We start from the raw sequence: 19,282 nt of genomic DNA, 5'->3' as shown, positions 1-19,282 counted from the left end.
ATATTAAACCATCCTTGCATCTCTGGGATGAATCCCACTTAATCATGGTGTATGATCTTTCTGATGTGTTGTTGGATCCTGTTTGCCAATATTTTGTTGAGGATTTTAGCATCTATGTTCATCAGTGATATTGCCCTATAGTTTTCTTTCTTTGTTGTGCCTTGACCTAGTTCTGGTATTAGTGTAATACTGCTTCATAAAAAGAGTTTGGGATTTTTCCCTCTTCTTGGATTTCTTGGAATAGTTTGAGGAGGGTAGGGGTTAGTTCTTCCCTAAATGTTTTGTAAAATATGCCTGTGAAGCCATCCAGTCCAGGGCTTTTGTGTGCCGGGAGATTTTTGATTACTGTTTCAATTTCCTTGTTTGTTATTGGTCTGTTGAGACTTCCCACTTCTTGATTCAGTTTTGAAAGGTTATATGTTACTAAAAATTTGCCCATTTCTTCTAGGCTGTCAAATTTCTTGCCATACAGTTGTTTGTAGTAATTTCTTACAGTCCTTTGTATTTGTGGTATTAGTCGTGATTTCTCCTTTTTCGTTTCTGATTTTATTTATTTATGTCTTCTCTCTTTTTTTCTTGATGAGCTTGGCTAAAGGCTTGTCGATTTTGTTTATTTTTTCAAAGAACTCGCTCCTAGCTTTGTTGATCTTTTGAATTGTTTGCTTGGTCTCTATGTCATATAATTCTGCTCTGATCATGATGATTTCCATCCTTCTTCTCTCCCTAGGCTTTGTTTATTGTTGTTATAGTTATTGTAGCATTAGGGTTAGATTTTTTATTGGAGATTCTTCTATCCTTTTCAGATATGCCTGTATTTCTATGAACTTCCTTATTAGGACTGCTTTTGCTGTGCCCCATAGCTTTTGGGATGTTGTGTGTTCATTATCATTGGTTTCCAGAAATTTCTTCGTTTCTTCTTTGCTGTCATTGTTAACCCATTCATTATTGAATAGCATGTTTTTTATTCTCCATGAGTTTAGATGTCTTTGATTTTTTTCTCTGAGGATGATTTTTAGTTTCAAGGCATTGTGGTCTGAAAAGATGCTTGATATGATTTCAATTTTCTTGAATTTGTTGAGGCTTGTTTTGTGTCCTATTATGTGGTCTATCTTTGAAAATGTCCCATGTGCATTTGAAAAGAATGTATATTTTGCTTCTTTGGGGTGAAAAGTTCTATATATATCAGTTAAGTCCGTGTGGTTTAGTGTGTTGTTCAGTGCCCGTATATCCCTGCTGTTTCTTTGCTTCAAAGATCTGTCTGTTGTTGATAATGGAGTGTTAAAGTCCCCTACTATGAGTGTGTTGCTGTTAATATCCTTCTTGTGGTCTTCTAGTATTTTCTTTATGTATTTGGGTGCTCCTATGTTTGGTACATATATGTTTATAAGTGTTATATCTTCTTGATCAATTGTTCCATTTAAGTATAATGAATTGTCCTTCTTTGTCTCTTTTTATTGTCCTTGCTTTGAAATCCATTTTGTCTGATATGAGTACTGCTACCCCAGCTTTTTTTTTCATGTTCGTTTGCTTGGAATACATTTTTATATCCCTTTACTTTCAGTCTTTGTAAATCTTTTGTTTTGAGGTGTGTTTCTTGTAGAAAGCGAATATGTTGGTCCTGTTTTCTGTCCATTCCATTACCCTATGTCTTTTAATTGGAGCATTTAAACCATTTATATTTAAGGTTATTAATGACATGTATTTATTCATTTACCTTTGTACCTGTGTTCCTCTCTTCTTTTTATCTTCTTTTTCTTGAAACATTCCAGTTAGCACCTCTTGCAATGCTGGTTTGATCTAGATGTATCTTTTAGTCTTCCTTTGTCTGGGAAACTTCTTATTTCACCTTCCATTTTAAATAAGAGCCTTTCTGGGTAGAGTATTCTTGGTTGTAGCCTTTGTTTTTCATTGCTTGAAATACTTTTGACCATTCCCTTCTGGCTTGTAATGTTTTTGTTGAGAAATCAGTCGATAGAATTATCGGAGCTCTATTGTATGTTATTTGCTGTTTTTCTCTTGCTGCTTTTAGGATTCTCTCTTTGTCTCTGAGTGTTGCCAATTAAATTATAATGTGCCTTGGAGTGAGATTTTTTTGGTTCCTCTTTATTGGGACTCTCTGTGCTTCTTGAACTTGCATCACTTTTTCTCTCATCGGGTTAGGAAAATTTTCTGTCATTACTTCCTCTATCAGCTTTTCTATTCCTTGTTCCTCTTCTGCTCCCTCGTTTATTCCAATGATCCTGACATTATTTTTCCTCATGCTATCCTGTAATTCCCTTACATCTTCTTCATATTTTTACAATCTTTTTTCATTTTGTTTTATTGTCTGGAAATTTTTTTCTACATTGTCCTCTAACTCACTGATTTGATCCTCTGCTTCGTTTAGCCTGCTTTTGATTGATTCTACTGTGTTTTTCAGTTCAGAGATTGTATTCTTTATTTCTTCCCGGTTCTTGTTAATAGTTTCTATGTCCTTTTTTATGCTGGTGTCGTTCTCCATAAGTTCCCTGTAATTTTCTTGGAGCTCTTGGTAACTTCCCTGGAGGTTGTCATAGTTGTTTTTGAGGTTTCTAGTATATTGAGCTTCTTTACCACCATTGTTTCGAATTCCGTGTCTGATATTTGGGCTATGCCTATTCCATTTACCTCTCTTTCTGGGGATTCCTCTTTTCTTTTCATTGAGAGGTTGTTTCTGCATCTTACCATGTTGGATTCTTCTTGTTTTTTTTTTTTTTTTTTGGATTTTTCTGCTTTAGCTTCTCAACTTTGTGGTATGAGATTCTTTATAGGAGATCTGGGGGTTTCAGTGGTGCAGTCTCTTTAATTTCCTGAGCCTGATATTCTTGGGATGCCCTGTTTGTCGTTTGTTTATGCTGTCTGGTTATATTTCACATGCTCTTTGGTGGGACCTTCCCTCTGGCTAGTTGATTCAGAGGCACTCTGTCCACTTGTCTTGAGTTCTTTTGTGGAGATGCTGTTAAAAACATAAAGACACAGCCCAGGCAGGAAACCTACATCCTCTAAAATATCCCCCACCCTCTATCCCGCTATTGTCAGTAAATGAGCCAGTATTAGTATAAAAGTAGAGAGGTTAGGGCTTTAATACTATAGAAGAATAGGTAAGAGTTGTTTTCAAAGAGGAAAAATATGATTTTTGAGAGAGGGGATGATAGATTAATAATAGTAGCAAGCAGTGTCGAGACTATGCAAGACAGTAGGTAACATTTACATTGTATGTTAATAATAATAAAGTAAAAAGAGGAAAGAATGCAGAATATAGTAAGAAAGTGGAATTGTATACTATTAGATTTATATAGTAGTTATATTCTATTTATTTAGTGTGAAAGGCAGGCTAAACAAAACAGACAAACAAATAAACAAAAATTAAAGAGGAAGGATGAGATGGAGAGATGGTATAAAACAAATTAAAAAGATAGATTTAAAAAATTTTTTAAATAAAACTAAAAATTAAAATTAAAATTAAGAAATTTTAAAACATTAAAATAAAATACAAATAAAAAGACTAAAATAGAAATAAAAATTTTAGAAAATACAAAATGAAAGTTTTTACTCAGCTTAGCCTTTGTGTGTTGTCTTCTTTTTCTGGATCCACAGCTGGTCTAATGAGGTGGGCCAGAGGTTCCTGATCCTTGCACCAGCAGTGTTCGCCTGAGTGCGGTGTCGGTCACACGCCCAGGTTACTCCGCATGCCCGCTGTGACCTGTGTGTTCATTTTGCGCCAGTTGGAGCCAGCCGGGGTATTTGTGCGCGTGTGCATGTGCGCTCACATGGGGGCCTGTGCGCTAGCCTCAGGCTTGCTGAGCTGTGCTCTGAGTCGGTCTCTCACCCCTTGGCGCGGGTCTCCGGACACTTCTGCACAGTGGAAGTGAGTGTCTGTGAGTCGCTGCCACTCGCTATACCCGCACCGCAGCTGCCCCCTGTTCCCGCACCCATCTGGGTGGGCATGAGCAGAGCCCACGCAAGTGGTCTGCACTCCTGACTGGCACCCACTGGGTCAGGCCAGGGGCATCTGTGCACAGTCTTCTGCGTGCCCAGTGGGCCAACCCCGTGTTCATTGGGGCACTGATCTTATGTTTGTTGGGGTGTGTCCAAAGGGCACCCGGACGCGTGGCCAGCAACCTGGCTGCGCGCCTGGGTCAGTGATGAGGGCACTTCCCTGTGTGTTCCTGCGCAACCCAAGGGGAAGGTTGTGGAGTGGGCGAGCGCACTTCTGTTGCCTGCACTCCTCAAGAATGTCCTATCACCCCCAACCTTTCCTCCCCTCTCCGGAGTACACAAGAGAAAAATATAAAGGAAAATCATGTTCTCACATGCAGAGCAGTACACTGTTTCTGGTCTTTCAGTGGCAGATGCCACCTGGCCCACTCCTGGCTCTGCCAGCGGGCAGAGATACACTCTCCTCTTGATTTCTCTCTGGGGAAGCCTGTGGTCGCTAAAAAGTCTTTGTGTACTTCCAGCTGCAGCTCGGGGAGTCAACCCAGTCAGAAATCCCGTCTCGTCCCTTTTTCCTCTGCTATCCTCACTAAACAGGCCATTCCCAGATGGTTTTCTCTAATCCCGCAGTGCCAAGGCTCAACTCCTGCCAGTGTCCAGCTGCTCACTGAGATGTTCTGTCTGCAATTAGTCCAAACTACAGACAGGTCTTGGGAGCCAGAAAGCACAGCTTCCCCTCAGTTCTCTGCCATCTTCTCCCACCTACAGTTATATTTTCAATGCCTAGAACAAAGCCATAGTAGGGGCTGAATAAATATTTGTAGAAAAGAAGGTAAAGAAAGAGAATAAAAAAAGAAGAGGAAGGAAGTGAAGAGGGAGGTAAGATCACTGAGTTAGATCAACTGTCATGTGCAAATGGTGCTCACTGAAGTAAAGTAAATTTCCTAAAGGCACCCAGTACTCCAAGGATCTGATTTGGGTTTGACATGTACACCCCAGCCTACATTGTTCCTCTTCCTCTCTCTTTCTCCTTCTTTCCAAACCTTCTTTCAGGTTATGCATTTACATGAAGATGTGACTAACAACATTGTAGGAGCCTTAATCACTTGACCTTTGAGGAAGGATTGGAGCCTTACTTCAAAAGACCTGTGGTGGGAGATGACATTAGGGTCTTACCAGACTCCCTACTATCAGACCACATAGGCTACTAATTCTTAGATTTTTTTCAAACCATTTGCATTTTCTTTTCTAAATGACTTAGTGTGGTGCCACAATCAGAGTATACAGGATGCTGGGGTTTTTCTCTGAGTACCTCACTCCCCTGAATTTAGGTTTCTAATTTACACATGGAGCTCCAGTGTCCCAGAGTTGATGGGGCAGCCTGGCCAACTTGGAGGGGAACAGACTGACTTCAGATGAAAAAAAAACTTCTGTTGCTGTGACTAAGGACTTAGTAAGCTACCTGGTTTAGGATGTACTATTTGGCAGAAAGTAGATCTGGAGGAAATATCAGTCATTCTGGCTGGAGTAATGATTTTCAGTGCATTTTTATTTATGACATTAAAAAAAACAAGGTGTCAGTTTAAACTTGTGGTTGAGGTTATGAATCAGAAAGGAAGTTTAAATTGCTCAGCCAGGCCATCCCCTTACTCAGAGGTTCAGAGTATTCCAGACTCATGTCAATTAAAGCACAGTGAACATCAATAAAATAGCAAAAGGGCAGAGTGGTCTCTTTAGAGATCCCCCCTTGACCCTTCTATTTTTGCTTGCTCTCATGTTCTTTCTCTCTTCCCCTTATTCCCTACTTCTTTCTCTTCCTTCCTTCCTTTCTTCCTTCCTTTTCTCCTTTTCTTTCTTCTCTCGCCCTCTCTCTTTCTCTCATTCTTTCCTTCCATGGAAAATTCAACTATTCTTTATAAAAATAAAATCACTTAAGTATTGATTTTTCACAGTGGTTTGCCACCAGAACACAGATGTCATGAAAATCACCACTAAATCTAAGCTAAAATTGAAAAGGAAAAGACTTATATGAATATTGTTGTCATTGGATACACAGTTTTCAGCAAGTCTACCGGTACTGGCCATCTGATCTCCAAATGTGGTGGGATTGACAAAAGAACCATTGGAAAATGTGAGGAGGCTGCTGAGATGGGGAAGGGTTCTTTCAAGTATGCCTGGGTCTTCAACAAACTGAAAGCTGAATTTGAATTTGAATGTAGTATCACCATTGATATCTCCCTGTGGAAATTCAAGACCAGTAAGTATTATATGATCATCATTGATGCCCCAGGACACAGAGATTTTATAAAAAACATAATTACTGGCACTTCTCAGGCTGACTGTGCTATCCTGATTGTTGCAGCTGGTGTTGGTGAATTTGAAGCAGGTATCTCTAAGTATGGGAAGACCCATAAGTACACCCTTCTGGCTTATATATTGTGTGTGAAACAGCTAATTGTTGGTGTTAACAAAATGGATTCCATTGAGCCACCCTACAGACAGAAGAGATATAAGGAAATTGTTAAAGAAGTCATCACTTACATTAAGAAAATTGGCTAAGACCCCGACACAGTAGCATTTGTGCCAATTTCTGATTGGAATGGTGATGACATGCTGGAGCCATGTGCTAACATGTCTTAGTTCAAGGAATAGAAACTCACCCGTAAGGATGCAATGCCAGTGGAACCACACTGCTTGAAGCTCTGGATTGCATTCTGCCACCAACTCATTTGACTGAGAAGCCCTGCATCTCTCCATCCTGGATGTCTACAAAATTGGTGGTATTGATACTGTCCTTGTGGACTAAGTGGAGACCTGGTGTTCTCAAACGTAGCATGGTGGTCATCTTTGCTCCAGTCAATGTTACAACAGAAGTAAAGCCTGTTGAAGTGCACCATAAAGCTTTGAGTGAAGCTCTTCTTGGGAACAATGTGGGATTCAATGTCAAGAACATGTCTGTCAAAGATATTTATCATGGCATTAGAGCTGATGACAGCGAAAATGACCTACCAATGGAAGCAGCTGGCTTCACAGCTCAGGTAATTATCCTGAACCATGCAGGCCAAACCAGTGCTGAATATGCACCTGTTCTGGATTGTCACACAGTTCATATTGCTTGCAAATTTGCTGAGCTAAAGGAGAAGACTGATTGTCATTCTTGGAAAAATACAGAAGAAGGCCCAAAGTTTTAAATCTGGTGATACTGCCATCGTCAATATGGTTCCTGGCAAGCCCATTCATGTTGAGAGCTTACTTGCTTATCCTCCTCTGGGCCACTTCGTGTTCGTGACATGAGACAAACACTTGCTGTAGGTGTCAACAAAGCAGTGGACAAGAAGGCAGCTGGAGTTGGAAGCCACCAATCCTGCCCAGAAAGCTCAGAAGGATAAACAAATATTATCCCCAATACCACCACCCCAGTATTAATCAGTGGTGGAAGAATTGTCTCAGAACTATTTGTCTTAATAGGCATCATAAAACCTTCAGAAGGAAAGGAGAACGATTTTGTGGATCATTTGGGGTTATTTTTGTGTCACTATTTTTAAGTTGTTAGTTTTTCAAACCAGTACTTTTTAATGGAAAAACAACTTGACCAAAAATCTGTCACAGAATTTTGAGACCCATTAAAACAAAGTTCAAGGTGAAAAAAAATTACTTAAGTATTTAATTGAAAATGACCTTAGCTGATCTCTTCTAAGTTTCTAAATCCAAGCCCTATATTAATAATTAACTACATGTTTTTTTCTCTTTTCTTCTCCATCTTCCTCCCTTCTTTCTGTACCCTCAGGTCACCATATTTTGTACATTCCACTAATGTTTAAACCTCAGAAAGAGTGAGTTTGACTCCCTCAATGGAGAATTGCAAGATTGAGAGGCGTCAATTGTATCTGAGCCTCTTGATAGTTGCTCTTGCAGAAAGTTTGGTGAAAAAATTAGTTGGCTAGAATTAGTCTTGGATTTGTTACATTTCCAACATTTTGCTTTTCCTGGTTGTCATTACCATTAAGTATTTGCGAATCAAAAACTAAAAGAATTTGAAAAATGTATTGACTGTATAAATTTGTCAGAGATACTCCATTTCAATGGACATCTTTCACTCTTTAAAAGGTTTCATTTTAAATAGCAATTTCTTCTTTTATCCTATTGAATTTCAGTTATGTGCAAGGCCTATACGGGACACAGAGATGGAAAGGACACAGTTCCTACACTTACAACTGAAAACCATGCAAGGAGATAAGATTCAGGCTGGTGAAATGTGAAATAAGAACACAGGGCTAAAATAATAGTAATAGAAAACATTAAACAAGAAAGGATCCACACAAGCCCTGTTTAATTTTCAGGTTACCATGACATACAGAACATGCTAAAGGAAGTCTGAGGAAAGAGAATGCCTTGGGGGGGTTGTCAGGGGAGGATACAAGGTTGGAGAAAAGAGTTCAGAAAAGAGATGATTCTGGAAGACATTGGGAGACAGAGTCGCAGGGGAGGGTATTTTAAGTGGAGCATATATGGGTAAATAGGGTCACACCCACGGTCCTTAAGCTTGATGACTAATCATAGATTGAGTAGATTAACAATTAAAGAAGACAGACAAAGGCAGTAGATCCCTGGAAGTCTCCAACAGGCCATCTAGGGCCAGACTGGTACATGATCTGACGCTACCAGAGGCAGACCCAGGAAGAGCAGATCATTCTAAGAAGCACCAACAAACAATAGGAGTGACAAAAATGGGGAGAAAGAGAAACAACTCCCCATCAAAAGGAAAGGTAGAATCCCCAGAAAGACTGTTAAATGAAATAGAGGGGAGGAAACTATCAGATATGGAATTCAAAACATGGGTTATGGAGAAGCTGAATGAGCTCAGTGGAAACTACAAAGAACTCCAGGGAAACTACAAGGAACTCCAGGAAAACTACAAGGAACTTACAGAGAATTACACCAGCATGAAAACGGAAATAGAAGCTATCAATAAGAGCCAGGAGGAAATGAAGAATATGATCACTGAATGGAAGAACACAGTAGAAGGAATTACAAGCAGGCTAGATGAAGCAGAAGATTGGATCAGCGAGCTGGAGGACAACGTAGACAAAAACTCTCAGACAATGCAACAAAATGAAAAAAGACTGAACAAGACTGAAGAGGTTCTAAGACAGCTACAGGACAACATAAAACGTAATAATATCCAAATCATAGGAATTCCAGAAGGAGAAGAAGAGCAAGGGATAGAAAAATTCTTTGAAAAACTGACAGAAAACTTCCCTAACATGAGGAGAGAAAGAGTCACGCAAGTCCAGGAAGAACAGAGGATCCCAATGAAGGTGAACCCCAACAGGCCCACTTCAAGACACCTCATAATTAAAATGACAACATTCAAAGACAAAGAGAGAATCCTAAAAGCAGCAAGAGAGAAACAACTAATAACATACAAGGGAGCTCCAATAAGGCTATCCTCAGATTTCTCAGCAGAAACACTACAAGCCAGAAGGGAATGGCAAAAGATATTCCAAGCAATGAAAAACAAAGGCCTACAACCAAGAATACTCTACCCAGCAAAGCTCTCATTCAAAATGGAGGGTGAAATATGGAGCTTCCAAAACAAAAGAAGGCTAAAGGAATACATCTCCACCAAACCAGCAATGCAAGAGATGCTAAAGGGTCTGCTTTAAGAAGATAAAGAAACAGAGAGAGACAGAGAAGAACACAAGTACAAAGGGGAAAAATGACAATGAATAAGTACTTATCAGTAATAACCTTAAATATAAATGGATTAAATGCTCCAATTAAAAGACATACGGTAGCTGAATGGATTGGAAAGCATGACCCACATATATGCTGTCTACAAGAGACCCACCTTAGAACAAAAGATCTACACAGACTGAAAGTGAAGGGATGGAAAAAAGGATTTCAAGCAAATGGACATGAAGAAAAAGCTGGGGTAGCAATAGTTATATCAGACGAAACAGATTTCACAGCAAAGTCCATAAAAAGAGACAACGAAGGGCATTTCATAATACTTAAGGGAAATATTCATCAAGAAGATATAACCCTTATAAATATATATGCACCCAACTTAGGAGCACCCAAATATATAAGGAAAATTTTGAAAGACTCCAAGAAAGATATAGACAGCAACACATTCATAGTAGGGTACTTTAACACCCCATTGTCAACAATGGACAGATCTTCGAAGCAAAGAAACACCAAAGATATTGAGGCACTGAACAACACTTTAGATCAAATGGACTTAGTCGATATATATAGAAGTTTTCACCCCAAAGAAGCAAAATATACATTCTTCTCAAGTGCACATGGAACATTTTCAAAGATAGACCACATGGTAGGACACAAAACAAGCCTCAACAAATTCAAGAAAATTGAAATCATATCAAGCATCTTCTCAGATCACAATGGCTTAAAATTGGAAATCAACCTCAAGGAAAAAATTCAAAGACATTCAAACTCATGGAGAATGAATAACATGCTATTAAATAATGAATCAGTTAACAAAGACATCAAGAAAAAAATCAAAAAGTTTCTGGAAACTAATGATAATGAACACACAACAACCCAAAGCCTATGGGATACAGCGAAAGCAGTCCTGAGAGGAAAGTTCATAGTAATACAGGCTTACCTAAAAAAGCTAGAGGAATCTCTCATAAAAAATTTAACCTTACGGCTACAAGAACTAGAGGAAGAACAACAAGCAAAGCCCAGATCAAGTAGAAGGAAGAAAATCATCAAGATCAGAGCACAATTCAATGACCTAGAGACTAAACTTACAATTCAAAGGATCAACAAAAGTAGGAGCTGGTTCTTTGAAAAGATAAACAAAATTGACAAGCCTTTAACCAGGCTCATCAAGAAAAAAAGACAGAGGACCCAAATAAATAAAGATAGGAACAAAAGAGGAGAAATCACAACCGATACCACAGAAATACAAAGGATTGTAAGAAATTATTACGAAAAACTGTATGGCAAGAAATTTGACAACCTAGAGGAAATGGACAAATTCCTGGAAACCTATAGTCTTCCCAAAGTGAATCAAGAAGAAGCAGAAAGTCTGAATAGACCAATAACAGCTAGTGAAATTGAAGCAGTAATCAGAAAACTCCCAGCACACAAAAGCCCTGGACCGGATGGCTTCACAAGTGATTCTACAAAACATTTAGGAAAGAACTAACTCCTATCCTCCTCAGACTATTCCAAAAGATACAAGAAGAGGGAAGACTCCCAAACTCGTTCTATGAAGCCAGTATAACCCTAATCCCCAAACCAGGTCAAGACACAACAAAGAAAGAAAACTACAGGCCAATATCACTGATGAACATAGATGCTAAAATCCTCAACAAAATATTGGCAAACTGGATCCAGCAACACATTAGAAAGATTATACACCACGATCAAGTGGGATTCATCCCAGACATGCAAGGATGGTTTAATATTCGCAAATCAATAAATGTAATATACCACATAAACAAAATGAAAGACAAAAACCACATGATCATATCAATAGATGCAGAAAAAGCATTTGATAAAGGACAACACCGATTTATGATGAAAACTCTCAGCAAAATGGGAATAGAGGGAGCATACCTCGACATAATAAAGGCCATGCACGAGAAACCTGAGGCCAACATCATATTCAATGGGCAAAAACTGAGAGCATTCTCCCTGAGTTCAGGAACAAGTCAAAGATGTCCACTCTCTCCACTCCTATCCAACAGAGTGTTGGAAGTTCTCGCCATAGCAATCAGACACGAAAGAGAAATAAAAGACGTCCAGATTGGAAAAGAGGAAGTAAAACTGTCATTATTTGCAGATGACATGATAGTGTACATAGAAAACCCTATAGACTCTACAAAAAAACTACTCAACCTAATAAGTGAATTTGGCAAAATAACAGGATACAAAGTCAATATTAAGAAATCGAAGGCATTTTTGTACACCAACAATAAAAGCTCAGAGATAGAAACTGAAAGAAAAATTCCATTTACCATAGCAACAAGAAAAATAAAGTACTTAGGAATAAACTTGACCAAGGAGGTAAAATACCTGTCCTCAGAAAACTACATAACACTGAAGAAAGAAATTAAAGAAGATACAAATAAATGGAATCATATACCATGCTCATGGATGGGAAGAATCAACATCATTAAAATGTTTATACTACTCAAAGCAATTTATAGATTCAATGCAATCCTTATTAAAATACCAATGACATTTTTCACAGACCTAGAACAAATACTTAAAAAATATATACGGAACCAAAAAAGAGCCCGAATAGCCACAGCAATTTTGAGGAAGAAGAACACAGTAGGAGGAATCACAATACCTGATATCAAACTATACTACAAGGCCACAGTAATCAAAACAATCTACTGGCATAAGAACAGACCTACAGATCAATGGAACAGAATAGAGAGCTCAGGAATAAACCCAGGTTCTTATGGTCAACTAATATTTGACAAAGGGGGAAGGAACTTCAAATGGAGTGAAAAGAGCCTCTTCAACAAATGGTGTTGGGAGAACTGGACAGGGACATGCAAAAAAATGAAACTGGAGCACCAACTTACACCATACACCAGAATAAACTCAAGATGGATCAAAGACTTAAATGTAAGCCGTGATACCATAAAAGTCCTAGAGGAAAAAATAGGCAGGAAAATTTCAGATATCTCACGTAGCAACATTTTCATGGATATATCTCCTAAGGCAAGGGAAATAGAGGAGAGAATAAACAAATGGGACTACATCAAACTAAAAAGTTTCTGTTCAGCTAAAGAAAACATCAGCAAGATGAAAAGGAAACCAACCATATGGGAAAACATATTTGCCAATGACATCACAGACAGAGGACTGATTTCCAAAGTATATAAAGAAGTCATACGATTCAACACCAAGAAGACAGACAACCCAATTAAAAAATGGGCAAAGGACCTGAACAAACACTTCTCCAAAGAGGACATACAGAGGGTCCATAGGCATATGAAAGAATGCTCAACATCACTAGCCATCAGAGAGATGCAAATAAAAACCACAATGAGACACCTCCTCACACCAGTCAGAATGGCCATCATCAACAAATCAACAAACATCTTGTGCTGGAGAGGATGCAGAGAAATGGGAACCATGGTATATTGCTGGTGGGAATGCAGACTGGTGCAGCCACTATGGAAAAGAGTATGGAATTTCCTCAAAAAATCTAAAAATGGAACTGCCTTTTGAACCAGCAATTCCATTGCTAAGATTATACCCGAAAAATCCTCGAACACCAATTCAAAAGAACCTATGCACTCCAATGTTCATAGCAGCACTATTTACAATAGCCAAGTGTTAGAAACAACCTAAGTGCCCATCTGTAGATGAGTGGATCAAAAAACAGTGGTACATTTACACAATGGAGTACTATGTAGCAGAAAGAAAGAAGCAACTTTTACCATTTGCAACAACATGGCTGGAACTAGAGAGAATTATGCTTAGCGAAATAAGCCAGGCAACGAAAGAAAAATACCTTGTGCTGTCACCTATTACAGGAAACTAATGAACAACACAAAGAAATGAGCAAAATTGAACCAGAGGGCATAAGCCTATGACCGCATTACCTGTGAGATGGTCTGTATATATAAGCCGCACTTAATCCTCTCTGCAGCGCTGCCTCCTCAGAATCAACAGTTTGGCTAAACTAAATGGCTGGGTTGGTGAAGAATGGGGTGGTCTGTGGGCTTCACTTTAAAACTGGTTTGTCTTTTCTATCCAAATGGCTTGGGCAGAAAGGACCCAGAGGTCTGAGAGGGGGGAAACCTAAACTATTTCCCTCAGCCCAAACTAAGTATAATGGGCAAAAGGGTTTTGGACAGGTGAGATGTGCCTAGCATACCTTCTTCCAAAGAAGCCCTTTTTTTCTTTTTCTTTTTTCTTTTCCCTAATGTGGAACATTGAAAAATTAATCCCTGTCTTTTGTCATCTAGTAGTTATGGATTGAATGATGCCTTTTAACCCTTTTTTGCCAAACCTGTTGCCCCCACAACACAACAAGGATGCCAGCCACTTAAACCAAGCACGCTGTTGTCCGGAGACAGCCAGCTGACCTGGAGTCTGCATAATCCTTCCGCATGTGGGAAGGCCACCATCTCCTCCACATCCCCACTCCTATTAGGGATTTCTGGACCCAAGGGTAGGTAAGACGATCACCATGCCCAGCTTGAAGCATCTAGAGGAGCTTGAGACCTTCGCCCATTGTCCTTTATAAGATTACAAAGGGTCTTAATATCTGAGAGGGAGGGATTCTTATTTTTTTATTGTTAAAATAATTAATTAATCACATATTTACTAAAAATAAAAGAGAAGAAGAAGAACATATGAAAGTGTGAAGCGGGAAAGCTTGTATGTACGAACCATGGGTACAGACTTGGGGGGGGGGTTGCTGGGGGAGGGACATGCTGGGTGGAGGGGAGTTAAGGGGAGAAAATTGGAACTATTGTAACAATATAATCAATAAAATACATTTGAAAAAAATAATAATCTTCAGACTTCCGGCCAAGATGGAGGCCTAGACTGACACGCTCCATCTCCCTCCACTACTAAGAAGGACTACAACTACTGCAAAACCAGAAATAACCAGAAGTTCCAAAAAATAAAGCTACATGGAAGTCCACTGTATGAAGCTATAAACAAGTGGTGCTTGTCTGGATGAGTAGGAGTGGCGTAGGCGGGGTGGAGAGGTCAAGTTGTGCTGGCGGTTGGCAACAGCAGCGACGAGCGGTGGGACTGTGGTAAGCACAGACACCCATATTTAAGGGGAGGAGAGAAGTACCTGGGGAGCACCCCTAGCTGCAGACAAAACCTGTCAACTCGCAATTCCAATGCCAGGGAAGGCAGACCCACATTGCCTTGGACTGTGAGGCCCAGAGAGTGTGGGGACAGAAGAGGAGGCTCCCAGTCTCTCAGCAGAGAGTGAATAGAAAGAATCCATCTTGGACCCCTGCCCCCACACAAAACACCACAGTATGGTAAAAAGGGCTGCCCGGTAGTGACGAGTGCATGGGGCTCCACCCCGTATAGTGTAGGAGGTGTGACAGCCCCGCCCAGGAAGCAAAAGCTGCTAGGATGGCAGGGATAATGATAGAGATTCCAATCATGCAGCTGACCAGAAAGCAAATACATGAATTAATGGACAAACAGATAGATAACCTTTCTGAGGCTCAGTTCTGAGCTATAGTTATAAGACAGCTTACAGAAATAACAGCGGGACTTAATCAAGATGGGAAAGGAATGAAGATTAGTCCTGCTGAAATCAATGAAAACACATACGAAAAATGTGGTGAGGGAAGGAAAACCAGGGATCAAATCAACAAATCGGAACATAGGGAAGGAACAAACAGTCAACCAGTGCAGAAAGAGGAAACAAAAAGTAAGGAAAATGAGAAGTTCAGAAACCTCTGGGACAACTATAAGAGAGCAAACATCTGAATTATAGGGTTGCCAGAAGGTGAAGAAGAACTAGAAATTGAAAAATTATGTGAAAAATACAATGAAGCAGAAATTCCTTAACTTGGGGAAGGAAAAAGACTTACAGGTCCAGGAAGCACAGAGATCCAAATAAACTGGACCGAGGGAGAACGACACAGACACATTATAATCAAAATGTCAAAAATTAAAGATAAAGAATCTTAAAAATCATCATCATAAAATCCTTAGCATAAAACCTGATATATAGTAAAAACCCAATAAAATGGTCACAATAAGTAGTGTGTTATAAGGTATTCACACATCTAAGGTAATACCTCATCAGTTATTATCAAAGATAGCCATCTAAATAAGAAATACTATGGAGAGACAGAATTTTATTTGGGGCTCCTCATGTCTCCTTTCCCAACCAGTGGCTCAGGTATTAATGAGGGAACCAGTTAATTCACACCCTGGTGGTAGCATCCATTTTTCTTCCTTAAATACCAAAAGGAGAGAATGTGGGGAGTAACCAGTGGTAGAACTTCAGGGATCAGTAGCAGTTTGGGACAAGGGTTGTGGTCTTTTGAGAGTGAAATACTTGTCCCTAACTTTTATAATCACATTCTTAAGGCAACACATCATTACCCAAAGGTTATTTTGAATACAAATGACTCATGGCTTTTATTCCACTGAGTATCTGTGCAATTCAGTCCAAGACTTCATTTTGGAAGACTTGCACTGAACACATATAGGTGTGGCCTACAGCAGACTATCCGCCTTCATTTTTAAGCAGTCTTTTCCCAGAAGCCAGAAATCGCTGGACTCCAGGATAAATCCTCTTACCAAGAATTTCTAAGCAATTTGAATATCAACTTTTACTGTACCAAATAAACTCTAGTTATTATGAAATGGGTGACAACACTATCCCCTCTGAGAACTGTGTTTTCCAGTCTAGAGGTTCCTGAAGAGAGTTTACTATTACATATTTTATTTCTGCTGACATAACTTCCACTAATATAAAGAAGAAGAAATTTAAAGTGCGTGATTGTAAACCCTGGCCATTTTGTAATCTATGGTGTGTTTAAGAATCATTCATATTAGGTGGCACTAGAGCAAGAAGTTTGTTGATGTTGTCTACTTCTCTGAAATACACAAAAACCACCAAATCTTGTCTCAGTTTGAAAACTGTCTGATTCTGGAACAGGAATAGGAGCATCCCATGTCCGGGGACTGGATTAGGATTCAGGAAACATGTGTTCTTCATTCTCTCTACCCACATCTTGTAGCCTTGCAGAAGGGAGTTTCTAAGAGCCTCCTTATAATATATGATACTGACTACTCACCTTGGACCATTAGAGTTCAGGGAGGAAAGAACTTAGTAAGAGCTTTGGGGTAACTGGTGCTAATGAAGTTGTCCACCAATAATGCTCAAATGTGTAGTCCTCATGAATACAAATGTTGTAGCCCATAAGTCTGACATTTCAGGAGCCTGGGAAATGCCTGTGGGTTTCTACTGTCTGAGGTAGAGCTTCCTCTAAGGAAGTCCTCCTGAAATTGCAAGTGTTTTCTTTTCCACTGCTTGAAGGTCAAACCAAATCACTTCTTCCTCAAATAGATCTAACTTTCAATGGCAAAGTTTGAATATGCCTATATTGATGAAATCAGTGGAGGGTGTGAGGCTGACTCAGGCTTACCCAAGTTTCCCTGTTTATTTAGTACCAGGAATATTTAAATCAGAGCTGACCTTAAAATAGCAACTCTGAAAACTGGCTCAGCCCTGACTGACTGCCGAGAATCTTCTGTAGCTAACCCTCTTACTTTTCTGTTCCTATGGTCATTGTATAGAAAGTCTACAGCAATATATGCCTCAAGTCTGATATTTTCATTTTCACTGACGAACATTATTACACCACATAAAATTCTAGAATACATGAGGACTGATGAGAATATCTTAAATCCTCAATCTCACTTAAAGAATATATGTCAGAATTTTATCTCTGGGATGCTTAGAAATTGTCCTGCATGGATGTGTTTGCTTGAGAGATATCCGAAGTACAAAATTGTTCATAAAATTTCTTTAGATAAGAAGAATGCCATATTATTTTCTTCTCATTTCATGTACTATGATCAAGCCAATTTTATCATTCTAACTACAACAATACACCCTTGACTCTCAAACTTCTCTCCTTGAGGTCCAGTTAGCTGTTATAACTCTCCACCTGAATGGTTCATGAAAACCCCAAACCTAGTGGGACTAAGAAATAATTCAAACTTATTCTGCCTGCCATCTCCTTCTTAGTTTTCTCAAATTGGAAAACCAAGAGGTATTTATCCTCAAGTCTCCCTCTGATTCATTCTTAAGTGTGCAATTGGTACACATCCTTCCTGTCTGTGTTCAGGAACTCATATCCTTTTTTTGGATGGTTTCAACAGCCTCCTGCAGAGCCGTCTTGCTACCTTATTCTCCTAGAGAGTCAAGGACCCACACCTGACATGTCACTTCTCTGCTGTGAAATTGAGGCTGTTGGAAGATTAAAATCTAAATTTCTTGGCTTGGCGCTCACAGTACTTTTTAGCCTGCCCCAATCACCTCTGAAGCCTAATTTCCTGACAAGTCACAGCCCCCCTCCTCCTATTCCCCTTAACTTCAGCCATGGTTAGCTTTTCACCATTCTAGAAATAGGACTGACTTTTTTTCCACACTCACTTTAGCCTAGTTCTTTCCATCTCTTTCAAATGCTTCCTCTCTCCCATCTGTGCTGAGCCAAATGTTGCTCATTTTTCAATAGCCATTTCAAATGTATTCTCCCAGGAGAGGCCTTCAATGACCTGTTCCCTAGCCCCACCTCAAGGTAGTGACTCCACCCTCCACATTTCCTCAGCATTTTATTCATACCTCTATAAAAATAGAACTCTCACCCATTGTATGTGAACACTTTACAGGTTTCCTGTCTTATAATTCATTTTATCCCTGGAACTTAGTAGCATTTGGTAATTGATTAGTGGATAGATGAATGGATTAATTGGTAAAGTTTAAATTTAGGAGAGTAGCCAGAAATTGGAGAGAAACTACAGTAAGAAAATGGTGAAAAAATTCTGAAATTATATCTCATTTATTCAATTCTAATTTGTTATTCAATTCATCCAATTTGCTTCAAATGCAATTACAATGGACATTGATCTTAATAGTCCCATGTCCTTGTATTTAAGAAGTTGGAGAATTAAATCAATCTTCCATATTTACTTACTAAACTTATGAAAAACATTTTCTTACAGCTTATTAGGGAAAATTTTATTTCCCCTCAAAAATTTTATAGCAAACGAAAGTGCTATGAGCAACCTTCTCTTATAACCGAGATGGAACAACAGGGATTTATCCTCTTATCTTAAACAATTAAAGAATTTGACAAAACATATAAAGCAATGGTTTTTCAAAACATTGGACAGCAGTCAAATAAAGACAGTGTTCCTTGAAAGACAGGAAACAAAGGAGGTGAGTCCCATGATTACTCTTGCTTACTGATTGAAGGTGAAGTCCAGGTCACACTGCAGGGAGGAGAAATTCAGTGACAGGGCAAAAAAACTCCTTGAGTTGCAGAAATGGAGCTGAGAGTCAAGGATGATCAAGGCAATTAGAGTCCACAGTGTAGAGAGAAGTGAGATGTACAGAGAAAAAATTCAGGAGAACTGCAGAGGGTCCTCCTTGAGTACAGTAGCCCCTGTTATACATGGTTTTATATTCTGCAGTTTCAGTTACCTGCAGTCAACTATGGCCCAAAAATATTAAATTGAAAAATTCCAGAAATAACCAATCCATAAATTTAAAATTGCATGCTGTTCTGCGTAGCATGATGAAATCTGGAGCTGTCTTGCTCTGTCC

General features: G+C 39.2%; 1 pseudogene; it reads left to right on the top strand.

Annotated features, from left to right (window-relative positions):
- Positions 1-7,380, top strand: part of LOC149991516 (elongation factor 1-alpha 1-like) — a 61,765-nt pseudogene extending 54,385 nt beyond the window's left edge.
- The last annotated feature ends 11,902 nt before the right edge of the window (positions 7,381-19,282 follow it).

This window comes from Furipterus horrens, unplaced genomic scaffold (genome assembly GCF_987537825.1).
Source record: "Furipterus horrens unplaced genomic scaffold, mFurHor1.1.pri manual_scaffold_17, whole genome shotgun sequence".
NCBI classification, from domain to species: domain Eukaryota; kingdom Metazoa; phylum Chordata; class Mammalia; order Chiroptera; family Furipteridae; genus Furipterus; species Furipterus horrens.
Note: the sequence above shows the minus strand (reverse complement) of the source record. Positions and strands in the feature narration are given on the sequence as shown.